This window comes from Tympanuchus pallidicinctus, unplaced genomic scaffold (assembly GCF_026119805.1).
Source record: "Tympanuchus pallidicinctus isolate F22 unplaced genomic scaffold, pur_lepc_1.0 scaffold16, whole genome shotgun sequence".
Classification (NCBI taxonomy): domain Eukaryota; kingdom Metazoa; phylum Chordata; class Aves; order Galliformes; family Phasianidae; genus Tympanuchus; species Tympanuchus pallidicinctus.
In genome coordinates this window covers 4,981,647-5,002,904 of record NW_026294679.1, presented here as the reverse complement: position 1 = coordinate 5,002,904, position 21,258 = coordinate 4,981,647, and positions in this window count along the sequence as shown.

The following is a 21,258-nucleotide window of genomic DNA, read 5'->3' as shown; positions in this document are numbered from 1 at the left end:
GTTGCTGGAAAGTGGGTATTCCTTCCAGTGTACTTCAGGATAGAGATTGCAGTGGCAGATATTACTTGGAATGTCTTTGAAATTTGATAATAGTGTCTTAATTTCTCTTAACCTCAGTGAATAGGAATGCAGTTTCTTTAAAGTCTTTAAAGTAGAATGTACCTTTTCAGATGACAGAGCACGGAGCATTCTTGTTAGAGCTCTTTACTTGCTTTCTAATGCTAATCCATGACACCAATTTCCAATTCCTAAATTTCCTATTACTTCAGTGTCTCTAATGTCCCCTTATGATTTTTGAAAGTGTTGTGAATTACTGTTTGTGGACTTGGTGATGATATTGTGACAATAAATAAATATACATTTCTAGGTTAGCTCTTCTCAGTACCTTGTGTTAGCTTGAAAGAAACCTTGTCATCTAGTCCTTTTCAGGACCAGCTGGGCTGACTTTAGGAAAAAATTCAATTCCCTTTAGGTACCTCGCAATTATCAGTGATATTTCAAAGGCTAATAATTAAGAAAATTTATAGAGAAAATTGATTTTTTTTCTTTTTTGAAAGTTGCATGCAATTCAGAGATCTGACAGATGCTAAGCAATCTCTTCTTATTGAATAGTCAACGTGGAAAGGTTTGGAAACTTCACTGCTTTTCATTTCTGCAGAAGGGCGAAGAGGAGTGCATCCAGTCCTTCAGTAAGCATTACAGTTTCATCTAAATGTCTAATGAGACGTCCATGATTGGCTTCAGTAAATGACCATCTCCATACGTAGGCAAGAGTCAAGGTTTGCAGAGAGGCATTGCAGACCTTTTGAAAGCTCTTCTGATGCCCATGTGAGAAAAGCGAGATGCTGAAACGGAGTTCTTGAGTGGATGAATTGTGTAAAATACAGCAATTATTGGTAGTGGTGTACTGTAGGCAAGCAGATTTTTTACTCTTGATTAAGTATCACACATACCTTAAATAAAATTTGGTGTTCTGGTAGCATCCTGCCATATATTGCTAGGCATCTAAATTCTGCCACTTGATATGGAAGGACTGTCAGCACTGCAAATTAGGCTTGGAGGCTTGGCTTGTATGAGTGACTAGGAGACCACTGCAATAGAATAAGGCTCATGAAAGATGGGTAGGGATAGTGTCCCTGTGATGCTCAGGAAATAATGTAGGGTGATGTTGACGACTGCTGCAAAGAAAGGCTTAATTTCTACACAAAGGTACTAGAGAGTAGCCTTTGTTTTAGTTCAACAGCCTCTTTTCTGTTTTAACTGTTTTTCTCTGGGATTTAGCAATTGTTACACTTTCAGAACAGAATGTAACTAGAAATTTAACTTGGAAGTTATTTGCTGGAATCATAAGTGCTAAAAACAGAAATGTGTGGGCTCAGCTCAGTCGTTCCAAAACAAGCAAATCTTTCAGTTATGAAGATGAGGACACTATTTTGTTAATACATTGGGTTTGGTGATTATATAAGAATAATTAAAATAATTTCCATGTATTTGAGGGCAATAGTATTAATATTATTTCTTTCATCCCGTGTAAGTTTGTAATTGTATCTCCATTGTCATGCATGATGTTAACATGAAAACATGCAAATACAGACTGGGAATATATTACTATAAACTTGTGAATGTGTTGCTCATAAAGAATATTAGATTTATATATAATAAATATAGGAACCTGCAGTTCAACAGAACAATCAACTTCAAACAATTATTTTAGTTGCAGTAATTGTGTTCTATTTTAAATAGGCTACAACTCTTGTCACATAAGGAGTGGATTTGAACACTGTTGTACTGTGGGGGAGAGCAGAAAAGCTGTTGGAAACTGAGTTGATTATGCACACCATTTAATTTTGTGCATTTTTATTTTTAAAATATATTCAATAATTGGGGCACCTGTTCTCATTTCTCTGTCATTGCAGGCTGATACAAAAGCCTTGCTTTCCATTGTTTTTTGTTTTTTCTTTTTTTCTGTAATATAATTGGATTTTTGATTATTAGCTTTGGTATTCTGACTGTAAAGTGCTATTGCCAAAAGAGTGGGAGAGTTTCTAGCTCCAGACATGTCTGACTTGACCTCCACTGTTGGAAACAGCTGATCAAACTGTTGTCTTAAGGGTCTTAATCAGTTTGGAAGAAGAGTGACCTCTGCCTCCTTGAGTAGATGAAACAAAGCAGAATGAGGGTGTTCAGCTGTCTTCTCTGATTTGAAGAGGGGAATGCATGGGATCTAAGGAGGCTTTGATCTTCTGGGGTTAACATTCAGATGTTATAGCTCAGGAAGGAGGAGTATCTTTTATTTTTTAAAATGTCAGTATTTCTGTGCCAGTGTCTGAATTGTGAAAACTGAGAAAAAATGGCCTTTTTCTGATGGGCAAAGTTGCATCTTGGGAGCAAGGGTACAAGTGCAGAGCAAATAGTGTCTTCTGTCCCTATCTTAGGGTGGGAGAGCTCACAATTATGGTGTGCGATAATATAGATTTATTGTTCACATGGAAGAGTGGCCAAGAATTATTTGTGGTCTTTTTATGTGATTATTATTAGTAGTAGGACAATGTTTTTTCTCCTGCTTTTGCTTTTCAGAAGAATACACATCTCTTCTGCGTGCATTTCATGCAAGCGTGAGTTCAGATCTATGTTCCCAGTTGTCCTGTTAGAGATAAATGCATTACAGACCATGGGTAATCTCAGCAGTCACAATTACTACTTTTCTTTGTGTTTTCATGACCTTTAAAAAAATAGATCTTCCCAACTCTGTGATCAATTAAATGGTCTTTTAATCTCCTTGAAGTTTCCTTAAATCTTCTTTTGTATCACACTGCTTACCAGCACCTAAATGTTTTCAGTGGTTACAACAAATGAATACCAAAAATCTACTCTTCCATTTCCTTGGTACTTGGAAGAGTGATTCAGGAAATTCAGATGTAATGCATTTCTTGTACATGCCTGAATCTGTATGGAAATTATAGGAATCAAACATTTGTTACAAATAAACTCAAAGATACTGAAACCCTACTTTTTGGAAGGAGTTATCTAGAGGGGGAGCACAAATGTCCTGTTGTGTGTACTGGCAAACAGCTCTTCCAGCACTTCTCTTAATAAGGAGTCAGTTCAGAAGCTGATCATTTTTGACCATATGGTCCAGGGAACAACCTGGATGATGAAAGACCCAGAGCCACTTTTATTTCACCAGGAAGTCCTGCTGTCCTGTGAAGGTTTTGTCTTTTTCAGCAGAACTTTCCCTGGCTAATGAGGTTTTTGCAGCTTCTGGTACCACTGCTCTTTGTTGATGTGAAAATATCTCCTGCAAATTAAATACTTATCATAGTGCCAGATACTTGCTTTCTCCAAAAGCTTATTTTGGCTATGGTATTCTCCCCCAGGTGAATTGTTATTCAGATAACTGAGCTGTTGATAAAAGCCTATTTAATAATAAATATTAGCTTGTCTGAACTGCCTGAATACTCTTAAAAAAAAAAAAAAAGCTCTTTTTGTTTACACAGAAATCTAGGCCATCATTTACTCATCTGAATGAAGGCTAATGTGCTGTGTGAACGTAGGAACGTAGGGTACAGAAGTGCCAGAGTTGGTCACAAATCATCACTGTTCTTTTCACAGTGTGATTTTTTTTTTTTAATTTTTTTTTTTTCCCTCCACTAGATTCTCTGTGTGGAAAAATCATTAAGTAGTTCAACATCCAAAGAAGTAAAACCTGCAAAAATCAAAATAACTCTGATTCACTGTTTGTAAGATTTCCATAATGTGTTATGCTGGGGTTACTTTGTGCTTTTATTGCAGTACAGGCAATTACTGTCATTCTGCCCAGAGCTGTTATTGTAGCTTTTAATATATCACTTCAGTGGCTAAATTAACAAGCAGAGCTGTAATGGACATTTTATTTGAAAAATAATTTCAGCTCAGCCTAAGATTTAATGAGCCATGTGCTGGAGCTGTAAGTTTATTTTCTTATCCCTTTTTGCCATCCTACTCATAATGAAATTTTATTTCAAAAACTGAACTTTTAAGTAATTGTGATCCTGTCCATTAGACTTCCAGAAAAACTCTTATAACCTTTTGTGATATATGTTTTTTTTTATTACTTAGCCACTCCTAAACCACAAATGAGGGAAGTTATTTTAATACCCGATGGTTACGTTTTCTTCTGTCTTTTCAATGTTTAGCAAGGGAAACTAAACCTGTCTTTCTGAAGCTCTTATAGGTAGCATCTGTGGAGAAAAGGAGATAAGCTGGAGCTTTGGGGATAGAGAAAACCAAGGTTATCCCCAACAAACTTCAACCTTCAGTTCTGCATCATTAAAATGAATATATATTACTTGATTTCCCACCCCCCTTTCTGTGCTATCTCTACATCTGTTTTCAACCCTTTGGACCAATGAGTTTGTTATAATAAATAGAATAATATGGTTTTAATCTTGGCTGCAATTTGAAGGCTCTAATGTAATTCTAACAGAGATAATGCTATTGAATTAGTGGAAATTTGCTTAGTTGTTCTTTGCCAAGTGCTGCCTTGAAGCATGACCCTTCAAGATGGTTAATGCCATCTGTTTGCATATACTTGAGATTTTGGAAACAAATTCACATGGATACATCTGGGGTGCAACTACAGTTATTCAGCTGACAAAAAACTCAAGCAATGACATGTAATGAAATAACGTATGGTTTCCATAGATCTGCATTATCTACCTAGAAACCATCCCCTTGACACAAGACAACTTTCCAGAAGTTTGAAGTGTTCACATTTTTTCTGCTGTGCTTTCCATTCAAATCTATAGGGAGAAGATAAGCTTTATACGATGGTGTCTTGGTTTTATGGCTTTTGTGATGGATTTTATGCTGTGGATCTTCTTATCTAGCCACATCATTAAAGTACTTGAGTAACTCAGACCTTAGAGAAAGTCTGAAGTGTAACTGTCAGCTTCTACAGAAGCCAGCCTTCTAAATATGAAATGCAATCTTGTGGACCCAAACCATAACACCTCTCAAACTAAACTTGAATGTACTCAGGAATGACTCTCGTGATGTACTTCAGCCCACGCCGCTCCATCTGTAGCTGGTGGGAGTTGTGCTCACAGAGGGTTTTGCTGAGGATGCTTAACAGCTTGTAGATGTTTACATTTGAATAGCATTCTTAGCTGGACATAAAAAATATTGATTGGTTGTAAATTATAATGTTTTTAAAAGCCATGCTGGAAGTGTTGTTTGGAACAAAGGTATGGAATTCTTTATTTCAGCTGCCTCTGAACTGCTTCTGTAGATGGAATTTCTGCATCTGCACTGCTTCTTGTATATATGTTTTTTTAGATTGAGTACAGAGAAATCCATCTTTCTTCTTAAGTCAATAAGGGTTATTTGAAAGATCACAGAAGTAGGTGAGCACGCCTCTGCTTTCAGTATTTTAGGTAGCACATGAACAATTTCAGAGCACACTGCCCTCTTAGAGGCATCCTCCATTTCTTCCTTTTCCCATAGAGCATAAATGTAGCTTGTCCTTTTGACATATCCAGGCAGCTTTTTGGAAACAGTTTTACTATTAATCTCCCCCAAACTCCTACACTTTTGACATCATTCTCTATATCCATATCCAATAAGAGAATGCTTTTATTTTCTTATTTTCACAGTGACAACAGTAACAGCTTGAGAGATGCTGAATCCAAATACTACTTTTGGAAGGGAAGGTTTACATAAATGACAGCTTGATTGCATGTAGTAGCAATAGTAAATACATCCCTAATGGGAAGGCATCCTCTTAGAACAGTGTAGTGGAATAATTCCTATAGTGCCAACAGCTAGCTGTAAAGATTTGCCCTAAGTTAATGATTAGGAATAGTGCTGAAGAACTATGAGAATTTTTAAGGAGGATGGATGCTTGCTATAAACCAGATATTTAATAGCTTGTAAACATGAGCAGTCCCTTAAGTATCTGCCTTGCAAATATTAATCTTGGTCAAGAGGAACAAAATCAAATACATTATAGCAAGTGCTTTTCCTGATTGCTTGCCCCTGGCATAAAACACTTGCCTCTATTATAAATGATATTGTCTTGCTCTCAAAGAAAATGAGATATCAAGACCCTTTCCTTCCCTCATGTTGGAAAGAAGTTTTTTTTTTTTTTTTTTTTTTGGTTTTTTTTTTTTTTTTTCTGGTAGTATTAGATCTGTAAAACTTGATGTATGGACTGTATTGACATTGTAAGGTTGTATCAAATTTTCTGCAGCTAGCTAAAGGTCCCATCCCTAGGCTGTCTAAGCAAATAAAGCTATTCTGTTGTCCTTGTTAGACTGAGATTCAAGTCTGTTTTATTCAAGCGTGCTCCAAAGGAAGGAAGGGACGTTTATTTTCCGTGTTGTATGAAAATGTTTCTAATGTTTGTGCCAGCTCTTTAATGTATCTAAAAGTCACCTTTTACATTAGGGTGAGTTACCAATGAATATGCATCTGATATAGGTCGGTTTGCTTGTCAATAGGGATTAGTACATTAGTTTAAGAACAGTATATTAGTTTAGCAAAAGGAATTCATAAGCGATAGTTCTAAAACTTCCAATTTCAGCTTTAGTGGGTGAAGAGTCTTGCTTTTCCTCAGTAATTTTGCACTGGGGAAATAGTTGAATACTTTTATCTTCTGTCTCAACATTTTTGCCTTATGAGAATTACTGTCATCACAATAGAATACTATTATCTTTTGCCTCAAAATGTGCAAGGACATTTTCCTTGGGTTCTGTATACGCTGTTTTTAAGAAGTGGCTTGCTATGGCCTAATGAGCAATGGGAGTCTTCCAAAGTGGGGAAAAATGAATGAAAAGTGAGTCAAAGGTTTCAGTGATGAAGCTGATGGTGGGGTAAAAAGGGAAGTAGATGGGCACTCAACCACCCTAAATACCACTGAGCATGCCCAAAGGGACATCAGCACATATCTACGAGTCCTTGAAATAGAAATATATGTATGCCAATGTACTGCATATGTATATCTTAACCGTATAAATGTAGAATTTGAACTCCGAGAGGATGCACTTGTCTGTCAAGTAGCCTGGTGCACATCATGAGAAATAAAGAAATGCCACTTTCTAACTCCACTTTGGAGGTAGGAGTTTTCTTCCTGGATTTTGGATGACACATCCAACAAAGAAAAAAGGTGGATTTGCAGATGTGTTGGGGGAGAACGTAAAGAAGCTGGTGTTTACAGATCACTTACAGGTCAGCCAGAGCAAATGCCTCAGACAGAGCAGCTCGTTATTTTATCCTAAGTGTCCTTAATAGTACCTACAGCCTTATACTGAACCTTGATTGACTCTATTTCTGAAAAGCCTGCCATGGAGAACTAGGACTTAAATTTTGTAAAGAGATATCGAAACAACTGCACAGGAATAAAAACTTAATTTGTTTTTAACACTGCAGAAATTGTAAATCCCAGCTCTGTTTTCAAGCTCTGGGGGCCTGGTTCAGATGCATTATTCAGGCCCTGATAGCAATGAAGCTGCCTGATAACTGCTTATAAGCAAGCAGTTAAAGAGCAAAAAAGGGCAATAACTTCACTTGACCTACATAGCAAACTGAGGTGCCAAGGGTATAACGTATGCAAGCTGCTATGTGATTGTACACAGGATTTCTGCAGTATTGCAGCTCTTTTTTCCACACATGCTGCTGGCTGGTGAGAACGCTGAAGCAAAATCTACTGCAAAGCACATCTAAGCCTTTGACACATTTTGTTTAAAAATGATTTTCATTGTTCTGAGGAAAAGATATTAGTAGCTTCTATGCCCATAAATGATCCCCATGGTAGCACTTTTAATTTGATTTATAAAATGTGGAAGCATGGTTTCATGTCAATAAAGAAATCAGTGTATCAATTCAGATTATGACATTTTCAAAATTAATTCAGTTTTCTTGATATGAGATAACAGTATTTCATTGTCTTCTGTTTGCATTGTTGCCAGCACTCTATCAGTCCTGTGGGTGTTATGACCACTGTTCTCTATTGAGTATGGGAGATGAAAATACATCTTAGAAATCTTTTTCTACAATTATTTCTGAAAGCAGCCATGACCAGTGTATATGGGCTGTGTCTCATCATGCTGCCTCAGTTCAATGTCATGCTATTGAATGTCACAATGTCACAGTGTTCTCTTCCTTAGCACCTACTCCTGTTTCAGGACTATATTTAATAGAAAGGAGCTATTCTTCTCTTTATTCAAAGTGAATTGAGTCTCTTTTGTCTGCAGAGATATCAAATGCAGAAGCCCTTTTGTTAATCGTGAAGGACGTTAATAGGAAGATTGTGCAAAAAAACCACAGAATAGCACTTGGTTCCCCATGTGCTGAATCTAGGCCCATGCATCACTTTCAAATTTCCACCTTTTCCATCGCTTCCCTATCGTTTCCTCCTGTGTTACTGCACTGTTAGCTTTGCCATGTGCCATTTGGTTAGACTGTAGAAGCTAGGGATGAAGTTTCCCATTAACAGTAATAGGAATAACAACAAACCAAAATCTCTTAATTTGGGTTGAATTTAGGGCATGTTGTCCCCATCTACTCAAAAAATTCTAAGCACTTCCATATTTTGTAGGTTAAAAAGGAATGATATGTACCTAACCTTTTCGCTCTGTGTTGCCTACAGTAAGATCAGCAACGCTTTGATTTCCTACCTCTATGTTCAGAAACTTATACATACATTAATATTCTGTTCCCAGATAGCAATTTCATTGACAGGTATGACTGTCACTATTTTCCTTCCATTTGTGAAATCTTCTTGTCTCAACAATGCTCATGATCCAATGACTCTGAATTCTGTTCAGCATGAGATACTTCCGTTCAGACTGACACGTACAGAAAATACTACTGGTGGACAAGTACAATTGCAGGAACAAACATCTGTGGTGCAATAATTTGGGCTATGACTGTCTCCGTGTTTTTGATTCCCTGAAGATATGTACAAAATCATTTCTGATGAACAGGAAAAAAATACCAAAAAGGGTTTCAAAGATTCAAAAGATCTTACGATACTTCACGTGCCAAGAAATTTTTCATCAAACCATAAAAAGCTAATTTCAAATGTGGCTCAAAGTTCATGTTTTGTTTGATATTCTACCTCTGAATGCTTTTCTCTTTTTCCTTTTTAAAAAACAAACTGAGGATTAAAGCTCTAACAAAATTAAAGTTCTATAACAGGACCTTAAATGCAGCTTTGCTACTTTGATACTGTATCATAAAATATAGAGTGGTTTGGGTTGGAAAGGTCCTTAAGGATTCTCTACTTCCAGCTCCCAAAATAATCACCACTGTGAATTTCACATTGCAGCTCCCTGGATGTTTCAGTAACATATTACTGTTAACTTGTTCTTATTAGAACAGTAAGTTAGTAGGCTGTGTTATTGAGGCATAAAATGCATGTCTTACACAGAGGTGTCCCATTTGTCCAAGGAATATAAATATCTTTTTTAAAAACATTAGACTGAGTCTGGTGTTTAGATGGCTTCCAGCGTGTGTATTGCTGAATTATGGACAACCACAATTCTCATTAAAGATGAAGAGCACACTAGCTATGTCAGTCACACTAAAGATACTAACAAGTCATGGCTTAATGGTTAAAAAAGTCAAGGGTTTGTTATATACATATTGGAGCTGGAATTTGTAATCTGAAATCTCTTAGGTTTCAGTGGTAAGTAGGAGAAAGAGCAGAGAAGCAGAAATTCAAACAGAAAACAAGCAGGAAATTATAAGCTCAGTTATTATTGTGACCTTAAGAGAAAGCCAACAGAAGAAATTTCCTTTCAGAAAACTGTTGGAAGAGAAGCGCAGTTGGAATTGCAGACAAGAAAACCAGCTTATGTTTCTTGGGTCTCCTGTGTTCAGCAGAATAAATGCATGTATTCATAGATCTTAAGTAAACAGAAAGGGATTAAATAAATAACGTTTGGTCTAAGAAAATATTTTCAAACAAAGTCAACTTGCACAGATTGCTTGTAACTCAACTAAGCACTTAAGATAAAATATGTCTCCTAGTGTGAAATTCCTGGTTCAGCAAAATAAAAACAAACAGCTTTTTTTAAAAAAAGTCATCTTGGTTTAATATTTTATTTGAATAATTATCTCCTAGAGAGGAGGCCTTTCTATATTTATTGTGTAAAATATAAATCTGAATTATTAACAGATGGTGTTAAAAATGAAAGGAGTTTGTTTCATTTGCCTTGTACTTCGATTCCCTGTAGGCATTTAAGTAAGGGTTAGGAGCCTTCCTGGTGTGACTGTTGCATGTGTTATTTTTCATTTCTTCAGACAGGAGAAAATCTTTTCAAAGCTATCCGTTTGCAAGAGGAATGCTTGTTCCTTAACAATCACTTATCTATTTGTTTGCTTCCTGGGATTGTCTCTATGCTATTACTTTGGCAAAAAAGCCAAGTTTTATAGTCAGAATTTGGCTTTAATAATCTTTATATACTTATTATATGGGTAATTTGAGAGCCACAGACATTCCTTCTTGTTTGTTCTCACATCTCCAAGAGCTTTGGTTCAAGCTCTGAAAGCGTGGATAAGCATGTTTCCTAAAAGCTCCTGCTGAATAGCAGTTTACAGAAAGCTTTTTATTTTTGGAAAACTGATTGTTGGTGCTAACTCTATACTTTGATCTGTAAACAGAAAGCTGTAATGCTTGCCATGAAGAGGGACCTAATTTTTACTTACAATTTATGAAAACAGGTATCTCTTATGAAAACAGGTACAACAGTATCTCTTTAGATACTACAAAGATAAACTGGAAAAGGCTGCAAATACTAATAGATGAACCACCACAATAGGAAAATCATAGATTTTGGCAGTACTGCTCAGTGGTTCTTCAGTAGTAATGAGTGAGTTTTATACATAGAAAGTAATAATAACAGTGTAGAGATTATTGTTGTTAAAAAGGATTTTTAACAATAGGGAAAAAGACAAAACAACAGTAATGCTGAGGTCACTGATATGAGTAATAGGAGACTGGATTTTTTTCTGAAGAAATGAATACTGTGAAGTGACAGGAGATACCATGTGCCACTGCAACACTATTTCAACAAAAATTAGGTCAGCATTAACATTTTTTTTTCTCTATTTGACTCTTGCTATTTTAAATTGGAAGAATCAGTTTCAGCAGAATTCAGTTGTTGTGTAGCCTTTCCAAATGCATAAATGGATGAGTATTTGTAGTATAGCATGCTGATGCTGGTTGTGGCTACTTGGTTGACTGAATTCCTTGAATGCTTACATTTCTTAGTACTACTCATGTGGTTTCAGTTACTATATAATGTAGTTTAAACAAGACAGTGGGCAACAACTACATCACTTTTCAGTCAGTTTTACCCTTATTTCTTTTGGGAAAATGCCTTCATGTCTTAGAAGCTCTTTTTCTTTGTTCTGCTTTATACATCACATAGATACTACTCCCTGGTTCTGTGGTAGTCTGATAATGCTCTGATAAATTTTATCTTTCCATTGTCTTGCCTTCCGCTCTCTTCACTGATGGTTCTGGATGCCAAAAAGCAAGTAGTTAACTTCTAAGACTAATGAGTAAGAGTATGTCTGGTATATCCTAGTATTAATTGGTATTATAGTGCTTTGTAGCTCCAGTATAAACAGGCAGACACCAGATACTGCTCCTCACGTATCTGCATGGTGTTAGATAGGAGCTGGAACAAGTACAAGAGCAGATTCCTCTGAGACTTTGCTCATATCAACTGCTCTGACAGAAGGAACAGATATTTTCGGTATTCCTTGTGGAGAGTGTGAGATCAGGCTGCTGAACCCAGCGAAATAAATGTAATATTCCTAATAGGTTAAGTGTAGCTGTTTTTCCTGAAATTTCTGATCCTTCAACCTCCAGTTCCCCATCACAGTCAATGAGAGGAGATGTCCTATACAGGACAAAATGTGATGTGATATGGATGATCATAAGTGATGTTGAATCCATTGGATGATTGGACTACTGCTTATGTGGGGGAATCTATGGATATGTGTGATGTTGTATAGTTAAAGCTTTAAATTTTGAACTCTTCCCCATGGAGTTCACTGTGGTGTGGCACTTAGGGATGTTAAGGGGATTGGAGGTAAAATAAGCAAACTGAGTAAATTCATTGTCAGTCCGGAACATCTAGAAGAAAACTAAATCCATTTGTTATGCCACTGTTTTACTGTTGCTTCCTCTTTCTAAGAGTAGGAATGAATTAGATGGTTTGAACCCTACTTTGCCTCCTGGGCCTGGCAGTTTTAAGCACCAGGTGGTGGCTGTCAGCAGCCAGGGCTCGATCTGGAGCAGATTTCTGTGCCAGGAGGGAGTTCAAAAGCTCTTCTGAAGGACGTTTTCTTGTTCAGATTCTTTGATATTCAGAGGAATTAGAAGGATGAAAGGCAGCTCTGGTCTGTGAAAGAAGGCAGGTGATTGCTTCAAGTGCCCTTACTCTTGTGATTAATCAATATATATGCTTGTGCATTCACTAAGTGTTGCTGTAAGATATATTTATTAAAAATGGTAACAAAAATATTGGAAGTCATTAAATGCTGATAATAGAATACACTAAAAATAAAAAAAAATCTGGTCTAAATACTTATTCTGCTCTTAAGCTGGATATTCCATACTAAGTTTGCAGATGAATGTTGGGAACAAAAATACATGCTAAGCCACAGTTTTCTTGTGTTACATGTGTCGCTGTGAAAAAGCTGTGCACTGTTCTCATGATTTGCTGACAACAGTTTGAAACTTCGTGGTCTCTTTTCAAAATTCTGTTGAAATTTCTTTCTCAGGGTTTTGCTCTTATTGTATTGATTTTGATCAGCTCAGTCATTATGTGACTTCACACATTTTCAGATTTTGGAGGAAATTGTACGTAGGAAGCTCATTTGGCTTGTTCAGTGCTATTTGTACTGATGTATTACTTATATTATACAAAGCAGAAAGCCTTGGTATTCCGTCTGCACTTGCTCACAGATGGAACTTGCTCATTTTCCTCCTTATGCTTTGGAGATTTCTTCAGAGTTGTACCTTCTATGCGAATGTGTGCTGCACTTAAAAGTATTTCTCTTCATTTGGTTCTATAGGTGTTTCTGGTAGTGCCTATTTTGTCCTACTTAAAAAGTCTGTTGCTAATCTTCCACTTATCTCAAAGGGCCTTCACAGTATTGTGCTGCACTGAATGTGTAGTGTGCAGCTGATGTTTTACAAATCATTCTGAGCTTAAAAAACCGCAGTGTTGAAAAGAACCAGCCTTGCTACATGTTTAAAAATAACCTCTAAGATCCTGTGCAGCAGCTGTGAATGTTCTGTCATTGAAAATTCCTTCTCTGCGTGGTGTACCTATTCCATTGCATAAAAAAGCCTGGTAAAATTCATCCTACGAATTTTCATAATTTTTTAACTCTGGGCTTCTGAGTGTGTTACTCTTTGAACCAACTATGTATTTCTTAATATCTTGTCTAAGATAACTATCTGATATTGCTAGTGCTCTGAAAGTTTGTTTCCCTAGCCCTGATATTTTTTCTGCCCGCGTGTTTCCAGTCTCATTACTAGATTCACTTAACATTTTGTGTAGGTGGCTGTGCGTTTATTATTCTGTTGATATTCTTTCATTTCTAAAAATGTTTGTTCCAGAGCTCACCCACGGAATGTGCAGATAGGTGTTTCACTGCAGAATAAACACATTGAGTTGTGCATATAATAACAACACATAATTATTTGGAAACAGGTCTTCCAGAATAGCAATAGATCCATTGCCTGAAACAAATCTCTGTATCTGCTCTTAGTGATTGTGATGGTAGAAAGCCATCAGTGTAAAAGAAGCTACGTCTTATCTCAAATTTCTAATTTAAAATGACCAGCACACCAGAGCTCTAGAGTAACTTGCAGCCTCTGCTGGAGCTCATACTGGCTCCCTCTCCAATCTCCAGTGTAGCAAAGGTAAGAGAAGTAGAATGAGAGGCATGAAAAGGCAGAGAAGGTGCTGGGAATATGAAATAACTCACACTTAGGTGTCCTTTGCAGGTAAAACTTCTCTCAGACAGTTTATAACTTAATGTAACACTAAGCAGATCTAAAGCGAATAAAAGCTTCAAGTAACCAGGTTGTTCTACAGTTCTTCCTGGGTGTGTATATAGTCCTAAGCATGTTGCTCTGAGCATTAAAAAAAACAACCAACAAACAACAAATTCTATTCTACTTGGAGGTACCATCATGTCTTAAATTGAGTAAGGCACTGAGAGATTGACGTGGCTTGGCAGCCGTACTCAGTTATCATTCCCATTAAAGTACAAATGAGACCCTCACATTTTTCAAAGCACATTTATCCAAAAATGTTTGTAGCTGGAAGTTGCATCCTATTCAAAGGAACTTCTTAATAAATTGCATTCCACATTGAGAAATATGTGGCTGGTCACATTTCCTGAAATCAGTTCTCCACTGTTATTCTCTGTCTTTGTGCTCAACATTGTGATCCCATTCACATGTCTAACTGTGCAAAGATCCAGGACTTCTCACTTTGACCTCCTGCAGACTCTGACTCATGACGTGGCAGGTCTCCAGTGGGTGTGCTGGAACAGCCTATATGATCATTCCATCTCCCCAACTTAACCTACCTTACTGAGTTGCTCCAGTTTCTACTTCTGTCAGTGAAAAAGGATCAGTACTTGCCCTGATAGTTTCTTCAGGCAGGTTACTTAGACAGCAATTACAAAAAGCCATGGTAATAGAAGAAATAATTTTTACTCTCTAGAGCTAAATAAAAAAAAAATTGTGGAAAATCTCATTTGGTAATACAAAGTTGTAAACGCTGATCCCATGAGTTTGCAAGAAGTTATTCTGACATCGAACAGGAAAGAGGCATTTAAAGAAAGTTTTCACAAAGAAATAATTTTAATTTCAGTAGTACTCTGTCCTAAAACAAAACCAAATCTGGAAGGAGTAGAATTTTCTACTGGGACTTGGTAACGCTTCATGGACAAGGAGGATGTGACTCATGGTGCTCAACACTGCTGGAACCTATAACCTGTAAGTCTCAGCTCTCTGAAGTCTCACTCCAGGCTTCCCCCTCAGGCATGCACTACATGATGACTCAGAGCTGTTGCCTAAAGAAGAGTTTTTCCTTGTCTGTTTCGTCTTCTCTTCTTGACTATACCGCATTAGAAGGGAGTGAGGATGGAGGATGCAAGTATGAACTGTGGTCTGTTTTACCTAATGTGCAGAGTTGTAAGAATTGCTTAGAAGGAATAAGCAGAAGAACAAGATAATGTTCTTTTCTTTTTAAATAGTATTCTACCTAGTGTCAAGTAATATTTTCCCTTTTGTTCTTCTCAGCTGTAGGGAATGCCTCAGGAAGCAGAGCAGTCAAGCTCTTAATTTACTTTCCCCTTGACGGCTCCATGCATTGCAGCAGAGGCAGAGCCTTGCTGTTGGTCTGTCTTCTAATCAGTCTTGTCTGAGGGAATTATGCTTTGTTGCTTACCGCAATATGCTTCTGCTTTGCTGTCTTACACTCATGAATAAAAGAGCAGGAGGAAGTTGAAAATAGGTTTTATTTTCATCAGGTACAAAATCTACTTGCAGCCCTCATGCAGTATGTTAATTAAACTGTTGCCTTACTATCCATGTCTCCTTGTTTACTTTGCAAGGAAAGCAAGAGTGTAGGATTAACAGTGCTCTGCAAAGAGACAGAGAATGATAGGGTCCTTCCCCTGAAAATACAACTGCTTTTCTATGTCCCCAGTGCAAAGCACTCATCACTGGGACACTGGCAGTGAAGAAGTGTGCCAACGTGAGCGGCTGTTACTTTAGATCGTTTATGACAGTTTTACTATCATAATTATTCAAATGCTTTTTGGTCACTGAAAGAGCTCTGGAGGCTTATCAGAGGCAATCAAAGCAGAGGCAGTCTCACAAATAGGAAGTTTAGCCCAATTTTGCTTCAAAGCATCTAAGAAGGGCTCTTTATAGTGTTTCCCAGAATCTTCTGAATTTGTCCTGTGAGGCATCTGGGATGTGGCCATAAAGAATAACAAGTGAGCTTTGAGGGAACCTTTTGATGAAAGAGGGAATGTAGTTGCCTCAGTCACACAGCTGAACCCATGTTATGCCATTCTGCATATGCGTATTCTGATGGTGTTTTGCTAAAATTTCATGTTGGTTAGAAGAGGTGAATGGCCCTTGTGTCTTCAATGCAGAGAAAATGAAAAAGGTCAGTCACGGTACTTCCTATGAATATTCATAGGACATCTTTGGCACCGAATGTTATCTATTAAGTATACTATCAGGGGAAAGTACAATGCAAAGAATAAATGGTGCATGGATTATAAAGCAATCATGTCTTCTGAGCATGGTCATGCCATGGAGAGCAGGTACATAAAGTATCTCTCAACTGGACATCAGCCTGGAAGAACGTATGTGGAAAAGGCTATAGGAAACACATTTGGGCACCAGAGCAGGAAAGCAGAGCTGAGCAGACATTATGTGGGAAGTCTTGGAAGAGTTGCTTTTGATTATGTGTTTTCTGAGGTGGCAAACAGGGCCTAACATCATAAAAAATTCACTGAGGGCTTTGAGCTCGGTTGAGCTCTCTTAGGTCAGACTGCTGAGTGCCAGCATGTGAGACTCAGTTTGCATTTTTGTTAGGAATAGTTTGCCTCAGTGGATGCTTTCTATGGTTAATTTCATTTGATTTTTTTCCATTTCTCATTCACTTGCTGCTGAGATATTGTTAATGATTTTGTACATTTAATGGGTATTAACAATTAGTGCTTAAGATCAAAAGATATTTAGGCAGTGAGACCTTTCAGAGTTCAAACTCTACTTCTTTTCCTTTATGCTATAATTTTGCTGACCAGCTTGCATGTTTTCCGAGAGTATATGAAGAAAGTTAGCTAACTTGAAAGAGCATAAACACGTGCAGGGTGGAGAAATCTAGGATCACAGGTCTTTGGTGGGAAGAGATCTCCATTACAGACTCAGTTTTATTGCAGGGACTATCTCTGTCTCTTCAGAAAGGCAACAGGAATCAGCTTAAAATGTATTACTTTTTCTTCACTGACTACTTTGAATAGACTTGTGGAGATATATTCCATTCAAAAACTTTATTGCAATCAGAACAAATTCCTCAGCTTACAACTGTGGCCAGTGTATATGCATTTCTTTTTGTGAAAATAGCCATCTTTTTCATCCTCTTTGAATGCATTTTGCCAACACATTAGTCTATGTGACTCATAATGTGCAATTCCTACTGTATTCATACAGTTTTTTCTTACTTATCAATGCTTACATTACTGTCTTACACATTTATGTACTGCTACCACAGCTACACCTAATTTATATTTGTGATATGTACTATTTCCCTCCTAATATCCTGTCACATGTGATAAAGAAAGACTGGTAAAGAAAGAATTCAGCAGTTTCAAAGAAAAGTAGCTATTATTTAATTTCAGAGTTTGACTTTGCAGACCAAAGAGCTTTACTTTAAGGTAACTTTTAGTATCTGTGATTTATTGAGGTTCTTTGTGATAACAAAGCCTGGAATAAATTTGGGTACGTCATAATCATTAAGTACCTTTACTAAAAAGAAGAGCAACATTATCTGGAAATTTAGAGATGTTTTCATTTTCAAATCCATGCAATATGATGATCCAACCTTTTTATCATATAAGTATTCATTATAATGAGCTAAGAATAACATGAAAATGAAATCATTACACATGCTTTTTGAAGGCAGAAAATCAATGAACTTATGACAACAGTATTCAGCATAACACCATACTAATTTGCCTTTTTCTTCCTTCTGGCCAGTATGCTCATTAGTTTGTCTCTTCTTTTCAGCTTTTTCTCTTGGACTGGTAGAAGTCCAAGAGAAAAGAATAAACAGAGACATGTTGAACAGCAGAGAGACTTCACAAGTACTGTAAGTATGTTTAGACTGTGAGCTCTTGAAGCTGTTCCTATGGCACATTTACCAACGTTTTTCCATGGACAGAGTCCTGTGAGTGCTTGAACAATTGTACTATATCATGTATCTGTGTTTCTCCAAGCAATTTAGCTTTTGTTTTATTTCCTTTGCCTCTCAAGGGCATTGGATTTTACCCTAATAATGCAATTTCTGAAACGTAAGGGTCTTGTGTGATTTCCTATGTCTGCTACCTTACTTGTAGCCTTATAATTTGGTGTTATTAGTGGGCTTGAAGAACACGGGGAATACAGTAATAGCGTGTAGTCCATTTGATATTTATGGTGCTATATAGCTTTGTTCCCAACACAGAAGGTCTTAAAGTATCCTTCCTATCTTTTTCAGCCTGAAAATTATGGCTGCTCACTCTCTATGGACTATTAACCTTGATTGTATGTCAACCATATATTTTGTCTGAATTTCTTACGCAAATGAATCTCACATATTGTTTTATATTGCTGTTAGTACTGCTGTGTGCCTCAGAGGCTTTAATAAAACATACCTGCACGCAGCCTAACTACTTTTTCTTCCTTAAAAACAAATCAATTGAAGTCAGTAGTATTGTTCCTGGTCTAAAACAAGACAGCAGAATTTGGCTGATCTGTTTGCAGCATTCTTTCACACGCACTCTTCAAAGAATCGAGCAAATTTAAGTATACATAGGAATGCTTATTCAAAAAGAATAGTTGTGTGGAACTATCAATTTTCTATATTTTTTATACAGAGGCATGATTTTGTGTGAGTTTTCTCACATGCTTGGATTTTGAGCAGGCTTGGAGCTACTTTAGTCTGTATTCTCTGCAACATCAGATTATGTGCCTTTCAGAAAGCTTGACTCCTGTGAGAAATCCAAGCAAATGCTGCAGATAGAAATCAATAACCGAGACAACACGTCAGGTCTGCAGAGCTTTTGTGCCTGGCAAAGTGAAAACACGTATGTCAACAACAGAGATTCTGTTAACATCGGGATTATCGCTCTCTGCAACTGCAAATTAAGAGCGGAGTCTATTTCTGATATGGAGGCAGCAATACATCTCAAACTTTTACAGATTTGTGGAGGGGTGACCTAAAATGGGAGTCAGCACTCATTTTAGCAAGTCCTCTAGAACTTGGCTAAATCATATCTGAGATCTTGAAGAAAAAAATAGCAGAAAAAGCTGGCAAGCAGATTGGCGTATTATGAGATGGCAGATGAGTAAGTTTTAGCAGCAGGTATTGCTGCCCAGCCTGTCCACACTCAGAATAAACGTGTTTTCTCCCCTTGAGTGCTGGGGGTGGTGTGCATCAGGTGTGGAAATGGTGCTGAAAACATCAGAGGACAATATGGATAGTTCATTATGGAAGTGCTTAATCATTTATCTGTGCTAGGGAAGAGGGTTAGGTAACAACACTAATTGGGCAGTAGTCACCCAGCCTTACATAAGCCGCATGTGGACAGGCACAGTTTCTGCAGGCAAAAGAAATCACCAAGGAAATTCAGCTTTTGCTGGTGACTCACCTTGCTAAATCATCTGAGGTGAGGGGAACTTTTTCAGAAAGGGATGAGGAATGGCTCAAGCTCTTTCTCTATTTCATCAGGAATTTAGGGCTCAGCCTTGTGAGGAAGAAAGTAGCTCTGCATATTTACTGCATGAAAGGGATTTTTGGAGAGTTGAAATGGGCTTTGTTTCTTTTTCTTTCTCCTTTTTTTTTTTTATTCCTTTTGCATGTGAATGAGATTAATGTCAAAGCACATGACAATCTGAGTTTTGCTTGGCTTTCAGCTAGAAGCAGCTATTTTGCAGACATCTTCACTAACATCTGCTTTAGAAAGTTACAAATGCAAAATGAAAATTACTGTGCTCAATTCCTTGGTGTAAAAAGAACAGTTACTCTGCTTAAGAAAACAAAATGTGGATTTGGAGTAAAGAGAGCAATCAGAGAATTTCTGAGATGTTTAAAAAAATGTTTTCTTATGAAAAATTCCAGCATTTGATACCCAGGGTGAACTGTAAATGGGAGAATATGCTGGTCACTGTCTTTTGATCAGATCACCGATGAACTTCACAACTGAGACCCTCAGCATGCAGTGAGGGTTGCTGTATTTTTTCCTAGTAGATTTAGATAGTCTTTCTTTTTCTCTTCATGTCTATGTGTGTGTATATATATCTATAATAATATATATATATATATGTATATATAAAATATTAACATGGCATGGTGTACTTTGCTGCAAAAATAGGGTATGGGGTAGGCTGGTGGCTGAGTTAGCTGTCAGAATCTGTCTCTAAAAGCCTGTTAGTGGCAACACCAATGAAGCACTGCCAGTGCTGAATGGAAATGTATACTAACATCAGGTCATTACCAGGGCTGAGAAACCAATGCTGCTCTCAAGCATCAGTGGGGGAAATAAATTGCAGTGCTTAGGAAACACTCTGTCTGTGTAGTCTTGATGACTCTATACCCACATCTTGATAATGACCTTCTCAGGCTGCATGTTCTAGGGAAAGTTTTGAGGCTGGTTTGTCATTAGTTAATATTTTAGCCTTCAGCAGAAATTGACAGATGGAAAAGGCATTGCAGCAGAACTTGCCCTTGTATTTAATAATCATTAATGTGTGCTATAATCTGTTAAACATGCTGTATTTGGAAACCTATTAGGCATTGATTTATGAATTAGAAGTTAGAAGATAATTCATGTCAGCAACAATCAGCTTACAGACCTGGATGGTTCATTACAGTGGATGCTGTTCTGTTCATTATTCATCACAGAGTGACATCATTTGGGACAGGTATGTTTTTTACCGAATAGTAAAACATTTGGATAACGTATAAAATGCCTTGAAATTGGTTTTGCTGTGAGATTTATTTCTGAAGAAAGAAATAATGCATTTAAGTTCAAATTAGCTCAGTGTGCTGTGTGAGTACATAAATCTGTATAACACCTGAGTGCAGAAAGTGCCTGGAAAGCAATCCCAGGTGCCTTATTTGGAGCAGCTCCAGGTAAGCACAAGGGAGTCAGTGTACATCAAAAAGTCTCATTATGTGTCTCGATTAATTTGAGGCAAGCATAGGACTTCAGTTTTATCCCCCTATTTCCTTGCACTGTTCTCTGCAGCAGAAATAGACTTTGCTTATGGCCAAGGCCGTAAGCATATGGCCAATTATATACTGTTATAATTACTGTTAGCTGGCTTTGGTGCTACCTGCATTTTTTATCTCTTAAATTATTCTCCAGTAAAACATGCGAGATTTGCATCTGGAACTGTGATTTTTTGTTTTTGTTTCAGGATAATAAAGGATCAAGTTTTTGTTTGCTTGATGGAAGAAA